Genomic DNA, 9,589 nt, shown 5'->3' with positions numbered 1-9,589 from the left:
GATTTTATATATATATATATATATCTCACTTTTCCCATGTTGACGATGGACATGACAATGACTAAGAAAGAATTTGTTGTTGTTTTTAAGGCACCCACTTGCATTATAAGGAAGATAAGAAAGCCGATACCACCACCCATAGGGTATCCCAATGTGAAGAAATGGAAGATAAGCCTAAGCAGGAGAGTAACCCATTAGACTTAGATCTTGAGCCTAAAAACTCTAGGGGCAATCCAATCAAAGATTTATAAGATTTAGAATTATATTTTTGGGACCAATTTCTAGCAACTTTTGAGGAAAAAACTGATATGCAATAGGGAAATTAATTATGAGAATCTTGATTTAGAAAATACTCTTAGGAATGATAATCTGAATAAACCCTCTACATACCCTATAAAAGGCTTCTATCAAACCGATAAAAAAAAGTTTCAAGAAAAATTAAATTTTGAGAATTTAATAAAAACTCTAGGACCAAATAAATATTGGTTGATTGATCAAAGATTACTAAATTGGATTTTTGAATATAGAGGAAGCCTTATTTGTCAGGTTGAGGACATTAAACCAAATGCTATGTTGGGAGGCAACCCAAGTGTTATCTGATATGTTGAGCAATTTTTTACTTTCTGCTTTTTTTTCAAAATTTATTTTAAAATTTTCTTTAAATTTTCATTTGGATTTATTTTGAGTAACTTTTATTGTGTTACTTAAGCAAGTCATATGAAGTTCGTGGATTCTAACTCAAGTGATTTGTTTCCATGTGTTGAGCTATATGAGTGCCATTCTTATTCAATTGTGATTCTCTTACTTTTTATGGATGATGCACTGTGACATTTACGTTCCTATGACTGTGTCGGTACTTAAAAAAAATTGAGTTTCCCGTTGGAAGCTGCTGGTCGTTGGAATCAAAATCTCGTCACCCGCTTTGAAAAGGCATTTAATTTAGATATACATATAAGTTTAGAAAAATATGAAATCAAACTAATCCCAAATCCTTCATATTTTAAATGAAAAAGAACTATACCTCAAGCCATGCATCTATCCCAAAATATAAACACAAGACTTGAGGGTGGGGCTCGATCAAATTAACTAAGAAATATATGACACCCGTTTGGTATGCGAAAACCATTTTTATTTATAAGCCTACAAGTTCCATTATTTAATATGGAGAATTAAATAGGGTTTATATTAAGCTGGGTTCATAAAAGCTTCCTATAAGGGCAAGCCCCTATAGTTTATTACATATTAGATAACCCAAGTCACCTAAGAAAACTCTTGATAAAAATCAGAGAATATTATCTTCAAAGAGGTCAAAAGGATAGTACTTTTCAACGAAGTCGGACAAAGATGTGTGAAAGGGAAATGACTCAAATTTGGAACCATTTTTTTCTAGAATCCGAATGAAGAGACTATGGGATGTTATAGATCTAGAGGATAACCTTGGTAACTTCCCAAGCTACCCTATGGTTTGGCTTTAGTTTTGGAGAGAAATATTTAAATATTTCATCCTGTCAATTTTATTAATTGGGGCATACATTCGTATGAAACGATCACACAAATAGCCTTGAAGATATGAGGATTTAGGTCATGACAAACAACAACCTCGAAATCCTAAGATGAGTTAGGGCTTAAACTATACAATAGATCTATACAAAAACCTAAAGAAAAGTTGAGGATTTATGTTGCATAAGCAGACCACCTTGAAGTCCTATGGCTTGGTTATTTAATACTAAAAAAATAATGGTTTAGCTGATGTAGACATGTTCTATTGTTGAAGATGGTCGTGATCCCCACAATGTTAGCTCCAAACTCCTCGTCGCGACAAGTTAAGATTTTCTAATGTGTTAAGTTATAATGTCAAATCGGATACCCCTAAGGGTCATGGTTATTTAAATGTTATGGGACATATTAAAGTTGATTAGAGCGACACTAGTTAGGATCCTACGGTTCCCTAGTTCTTGCACCACTATTTTCTTTTGGATTCACTTAGTTGAAATGAATCTACTAAACTCAACTTAATGAGTTCCATACTTTCATTTAAACCATGGGAAATCTCATTAGCAACCGTAGGTTATCCCGTAGGTTATCCGTAGGTTATCTCCTCCGAGGGATTCCTGATCATCTGATAAAGACATTTTAATTTAGTTGCAATTTTTATCTTATTTTGTTTGTGATTAAATTTTGAGTTGTCTTATATTTTGAATGTTGTGGCGGTAAATTTTATCTTGATTGATTTTTAGTTTTGGTTTTAGTTTTACGGCTATCCTAGCAGTTTTGGTTTAACATGCAAGCTCGAGATAAGAAATACAGAAAGACAAATGCACTAATTTAAAAGCGTACCTGTCGATTCTTCTCGTTTCACCACCTGAAAGATCGTACTTGCAAGACATGTATATAATTTTGTAAGGAAATTTAAATTGCAGGAGTAGATGAAGGTTCAGCTACCAAACTCAAAGTTTGTGACTTTATTGAATTCAGAAGATCCTAGTGGATGATTTTAGAGCAAAAATATGGCAAGTCCAATTTGCTCTTAAAAATGTCCAATAGATTTTAAAATGCTTGAGGCATGACCCTGGACCACTTTGAAGATTTCTTGAAATATTTCGAGTTCATTTTGGACTTATCATATTATTTCATTAATCATCCGAGGTTGAACTGTGACTACCTCGTTGCTCAGTGAAACTTGACAATTTAATTATCCCAAGGATAGGATACCCAATTAATCAATTGATGTTTCATTTAAAAGTTATGTGAGTGGGTGCCCCTAAGGCAAGTTTAAGTCATTTAAGATCTTGGTGCCTGCAATTAAAGTCAGGCTTGTAGTGTTTAAAGATGTTAATCATCAATCATGCTATCTTCTAAATCCAATCAATTGAGTGTAGATATTGAGCCTATGTCACTATTAAGCCTTTAACAATCATGATAGGTGGAATGGTGATTATCAAAATTTTGATTTAAGTGATATGTATTCTTATTGAAAGATCACATCATCATCAATCTTAGGCTCAAGTAAAGTAAATTATCATCTTTTCTATCTTAAGCCCATCACTTAAGAATCATTTGATCTTAGTTGACTTCCAAGTCATGAAGGCTAGGAGAATTATGATCTTGTTGATATTGTGCAAATGTGGTGAGTGAGTTTCTACCTTTTAGTCTCATTGTATTTCAATCATCCAATCATATTCATTAAGATCAATTTCTCATTTTCCCTTGATTAACCCTAAATTTTGATTAAGAACCAAAAACTAAAATGATTATTTTGCCCTTGGGGTACTTTACCTCATAACTCATTAAACACAACTCAAATGACTTGAGCATTCAAAGTGGCATATTCATGAGTTAAGTTAAACATCAGAAGAGAATAATGTGGTTTTTCTTTTGTCTTTTTAACTTCAGGAAATAAGGTTTTCAAAATTGATTTAATTAACTATCTAAAATAAATTTTATTATTTATGAGAAAATTATTGGAGGTTTCTTTGAGTCATATAAATACTTAGGCAAAATTTCATGATTTTTTGAATTAAATTATTATTATTATTATTTAATTTTGGATTAATTTCAATGAGTTAAATAAATAGAAAATTTCTTAATTTTGGATTAATTTCAATGAGTTAAATAAATAGAAAATAATGTTTTAATTACCAAAATTATTTTTACATTTTTATTAGACCACTTTGAGTTCAGAAAACTCAGAGATTCAAATTTTGTATTTTTGTAATTTTTTAATTTATTTATTATAATTATTTTAATGAAAAAATAAGGAAAATTCACTTTTAATCTTTTAAATTTTATTTTTAAATTAGAAAAATCAAGAAAAATATCCTAATGAATTCTAAGTAATCAGGGAAAACTTGTGCACATTTTGAACCATTTTTTTGTATTTTTGAAAATTTTGATTATTTTAATTATTTTTAATTCAAAATACACTTTGAAAATGACATATTTTCACAAAAATAGATCTTATTTTTATTAAATGCTCCTGATCACAAGGAACTCCGAAAATTATTTTTCATGATTTTTCTAAGCTTATTTAATTTATTATAATTATTTTTGTATAAAAATACAAAGTTTCTTTAAAAATCAATTTTTGTTCTTAAACTAAGCCAAATCATTTTTGAATTTTGCAGTAAGTAAATATGATTTTTATGCACAATATGGAACTGATTTTGTCAATTTTTTATAAGTATATAATTCACATAAATTAACACAAGGTGTATACATTTAATTAAATATAGAAATGTACAAAATAATTCAAAATATCATAATATTTTTTCTAGATCTCTGACCACAGGAAACCTACTAAAATTATCATCATAATTTTCCAAATAATATTTTGATTAACTATCTAAAATAAGCCAAAATGGCCACCCTAGCCTAAAAATTAGAACTACAAGCATAGAGATATCTTATGACCTTGGAAAATATATAGAACATCCCCTCTGTGATGAGGAATAAACTTTAGAAATTTCAAGTCATTGTGAGCCATATTTAGTCATGGAGAATTGAAATACCACAGAGGGTATTTAATTAATTAAAAATCATATACTTGGCAAATATTTTTTATTTTTAGTCCACATTATGATCCTCTATTCACTTTGCAAGAGGGTATTTTTCTTTTATTTTTATAATTTTTCTAGAGAAAGATATGAATTTTTGAAGTTCAGGAATTAAAATAAATTTAAAAAATCTATATTTTTTTACTTATCCACGCGGCGCCACCTCATCCTACGACGGCTCCGAGCTCACACGCAGCGTTCCGCCATTCGACGTTGCCATTCACCTCAGCTACCACGCGGCCTGCCTTTTCACTCCAAAGATTCATCTAGCTCGATCTCCTCCGTTGATTAAATAAACGCATGATCGGACGGCTCCCCGTTATCGTTCTCAATTGACAGCCCGAGAACCGTTCAAACTAAAACCCTAAGATCTTTGCCTAGACTCAACCAAATTGCATGGGGTTTATTTCTAAACCTTCATCAACTTAAAATGAACACATATATAAGGTTAATTAGGTATGAAATTAAGTCATTACAAATGGAGAATCAAAAGAAGCTCGGGCTAGGGTTAGAGCTTAATATCTTTTTCTAAGAGGGAAGGCCTCAATCAAACGGTTGTGGTAGCTTTGGTTGAGTCCAACAAACCTCTAAATGAAGGCATGTGCCCTGGTGATGTGTCTATGTATGATTTCAACCAAGGTGGATTTCTAGTGTTGGTCTAGAGCTAGGTTAGAGGCCGTTTGAGAGGGGGTTTTGTTGGGGATCAACTCCTTTCCCTCCTTTCACTGTGGAGATGGTGTGTGCACAATTAATTTGGGTTTGGTTCACTTTGGAGTTGTAGAGAAGAATATCTTGATTTCAGCCTAATTTTGAGCTCAAAATTAAACTCTCACAGAGCGAAACAGAGGGGGAAGATGGTTAGCTTGAGCTTAGGAATGCTTGGAGAGTCTCTAGTGAGATTTTGACAGAGTCTCCCCTAGGATTTTGGTTAGCTCCCCTTTGGTCATGGAGGGGGTTATTAAATAAAGTCTTGGACTGGCCACCAGGGACAATTGGTGGGTGTAAATTGATGCTTAGGTGGAGGGATGAAGAGCTTTAGTGATCAACAAGACTTGGCCAGCTCAGGTGAGTTTAATTTTGAGTTTTAGCCAGTGGGGGCTCCTTTGGGGGACTGTTTCAGCAGCTGAGGAGGTGGTTGGCTAGGGTTTAGTCACTTCTTGGCTCAGGAAGGTCAGGGGAGAGTTGATTATGATTTACTCCCAATGGCAAGTGATGATGGCAAAGTATTTTCAAATTAAACTCAAATATGGTTAAGATCCTTTAAATCAAGGGACCATTGGCCCATAGCTCACCATGGTGGTTTAGGTGGGTTTAGGTGGTTAATAGAGTCCAAATGGTGGCTTTGGTGACATTCATTTGGTGAATTTGGCATGGCCAAGTCATTTTTGGTGAAGGGGTTCAATTTGGGTCAAAATGGCTAGAAATTGGGTTTGGGTTAGGCTAGCCATGACATTGAGCCCAATAAATTGATCAATTTAGTGTATATGATTGTCGTGATGAGTATAGAAAATATTTTGAGTGATTTTGAATTGGTTTGGAGGTTCAATTTGGAGGATTTTGGGCATTTGGTCAATTAGGGGGTGTTGGAGGGGGTGTTGGGTTAGGGGTGTTGGGTTAGACTTGGGTTTAGGTTAGGATAAGGTTGGGTTAGGTCCAAATTTGTTGTTCAAAATGGTCTATATGAATGTCATAAAAAGTTTTCAACATAAATTGGGTGTCAATTTTGGGGTTAGGACATTCAATTTGGTGGAATTTGGAGACATTGCCAATTTTGGGGCAAATCTGAGGATTTTGAATGTGGGCTGAAATTGAGTGAAATTGAGGCTTAAACAAGGCCAATTGAAGGTCCAATTTGATGTGTAATATAATGTGTAGGATTGTTATAAAGAATTTAGGATTCAAATTGGGGCAATTGAGTGGATCATATGGTTCAATTAGGTGAGATTAACTCATAGGGTCAAAATTGGTGGTTTAATTTGGATCAAAATTGAGCTCAAAGCATGGGTCAATTAGGCTTGTATTTGGTTTTAATTGATCAAATGAAAGATGAATTTGATTTTAGAGTTGAAATTGAGGAGGATTGGGGCCAAATTGATGGGTATGTGAGGTGAATTTGGAGAAATTGGGCCTATAAAGGCAATTTGGGGCTATAAAGGCAATTTGGGGCCTATAAAGGCAATTTGGGGCTTTTTGGTCAAAGTGGTCAAAAATTGTCAAATTAGGTTCAATTAAAGGGTCCAAATTGGTTTTAAGGACATTTGAAATGATTTTAAGGGTTTTAAAAAAGTTTGGGCTACCAAGTGTATTTTTGTAATTTTGGCAAATTTGAGGTTATTTTGGTAATTTTGAAATTTTTTGGATGTAAATTTTTTGGATGTTTTGTTTGAAATTTTTTGGATGTTTTGGGCAATTTGGGTAGTTTTAAATGGTTTGAGTTCTGGTATTTTTGATGAATTTGATAATTTTGGTCAAATTCAATTTTTCAACGGCATTTGGGTAATTTGGATGGATTTGGGGGCAAAAGGCTAAGTTAGATATTTTGGTAGAATTGGGGTGCCAACCACCTTATATGAGCTATGGACTAATGAAATCCCTACTTGGGTCCTCTATGTACTGGTCTTATCTAAACCCTATCATAGGGCTAGTGGGTCTAAAGGACCATCTACATGAGTTTCCCAAAAGACCAAGGATCAAAGTCAACAAATCTGGGTTTTAGGGTTGTGAGTGAAAGTGGGTGCAAGTGAGTGCAAGTGAGTGAACTAGCTCCAGACCAACATCCAGGGTCAACCTTAAGGCCAAGTAGTCCTGTGGGGACTCCCCTTAAGCTTACTCTATAGTGGCCCTGATATACCTAAAATATATAGTGTTTTTAGACACATTTTTATACCTATTTTTGAGATATTGCGCTCTAATGGAAGGTATTTTTGTGTTTTTCTTACAGATACAAGTAAAAATGGCATAAATGCTTAAATGAGTGAAAAAGGATCAAATTTGGAGCAAAAAGGTGAAAATTTGTGCAAAGGAGTTTTTGCGCCTAAGAGCCAGATCCGGCGCTTAAGCGCTGGTTAAACAGAGAATGTCGCGCCTAAGCCCCAAGACCCCGTGCATAAGTGCGAGTGGCAGTTACTAGACGAGTAAAATCAGTTTTCACAGATTTTGAAGATGTTTTTGAGGCACTCATTGGCTTAATAGGTGGTTGTATACATTGGCTTAATAGGTGGTTGTAACCACCATGGACGAAAATTATCATGAAAGGATGCGTCTCTTGGGCAAATACATCAAATCAAGACACATTTTGAAGAGATCCCAAGGAGCCTCTTGGAAAAATATAAAAGAAAGAAGAGAGGACTTAGAAAAGATTCCTTAAAATATTGGCAAGTTTTGAAAGTTCTTCTCTTCGGAGTTTGTTCGGAGAGATTTTCTGGAACCACTTCTTACTTGTTTTATCCTTTTTGTTATTTTTTTTGAGTGATTATAAAAGAGAAGAGATTTAAAGGAACTTCAAGATTTTGGTGGAGGATGGTGGATTGGTGGAGGACTTGAGATAAGTTTTTATCTTTTTGTTTTGAGACTACTTTTGGTTTTAATTGAGACTTGTTGTTGGTTTGACAATGATTTCTTCTTTTAAACTAAAGTGTAGTTTTGTTTTCTCCATGGATTCTGAGTAGTTTTATTTATCTTTCTCTTTAAAATGATAAGTAATTAAAGGTTGGATGGTTTAATTAATTTTTAGATGGAAGTTGTGGAAAGTATTGATCTTTAATGTTGGAAGAAGCTGTGATGATTTAAATCCATGCACTTCATTTACCTCTTGATTTGGCCAATCTAGATGTTAAAATTTGTTGTAAGAACATATAAGAACTAGGTTGGTATTGTCTCAGTCAATAATTGGAAAGAATCACATGAGGTTGTATGAATGAGAATGCATTTCATATGATTGAGTGCAAATAAATTGAGAAATATTCATTGATGGGTGTAGAGCTAGAGGACTTTAAAGTGACAGGTTAAAGCCCCCAACTTGGTTTATTGTTTTAGGTTCTGATACGAGAATGTTAGCCCCCAGGGAGGGAATCAAGGGAACTCTAGAGTGAGAGCTAGTATCTTCCCTGCCCAGTCAGTCTTCAGAACTATTCAAACTTTAGATTAGCCAATATTCTTTATAACATCATTAGTTAGGGTAAAGAATATTTTTGCTCCTATTTGACACAAAACAATTTTCATACTTCCACAACAAAATTCCTATACTTATTACTGATTCATGATAAGAAGAAAGATATTTTCATATTAAGTGCTTTTCTTCTACAAAAACTTTAGTTATCTTTATAAGTTGTTACTGTTTCGTTAAAATATCAAAAACACCAAAAATATTTAAATTCATACAAAAATGGTTTTTATTTTAAGTAATTATCTTTTTTAAAAATAGAAAAAAATCTTTCTAAGAAGTGCATATTACATAATCTTCCATGTGGGTTCGATATTCAGGTCTTAATAAAAAAGTCCTATATTACTTGATAACGATACGTATACTTGCCGTAGTATCCCAATATAAATATATATAAATTAAAAAGTTAAATTCTTATTTTTCTTCAGGATCAATTTTTTGGTTTTATTGCAAAATAAGGAAATATAAGTGAAAAATATCATCAGAACTATTTATATACTGTGCATAAGCATTAAATTCATGGACCAAGTTTTTGGCGCCGTTGTCGGGGAAGAAAACTAAGTAAATTTCTATTTTTAGAAAGACTTATTTAAACTTTAAATATTGTATCTTATTTTATATATTTTATTTTATTTTATTTTATTTTATGTTAGTGTATGTGTAGTTCAGGTTCTGAAGGACTAGTGCCCTACGGTTCTGAATAAAATCTTGAAAAATAAAAAAAAATTATAGAAATGGCAAATCAAAATAATCAAAATGAAGAAATTCATCAAGAGTTTAGACCTTTAAGAGATTATGTCAACCCTACTATAGATGAACTTCATTGTAGTATTCAAAAACCTACTGTAGTGGCTAATTCATTTGAGCTTAAACC

This window comes from Phalaenopsis equestris, unplaced genomic scaffold (assembly GCF_001263595.1).
Source record: "Phalaenopsis equestris unplaced genomic scaffold, ASM126359v1 Scaffold001017, whole genome shotgun sequence".
Lineage (NCBI taxonomy): Eukaryota > Viridiplantae > Streptophyta > Magnoliopsida > Asparagales > Orchidaceae > Phalaenopsis > Phalaenopsis equestris.
The sequence above is the reverse complement of the archived record's forward strand: the minus strand, read 5'-3'. Positions refer to the sequence as shown.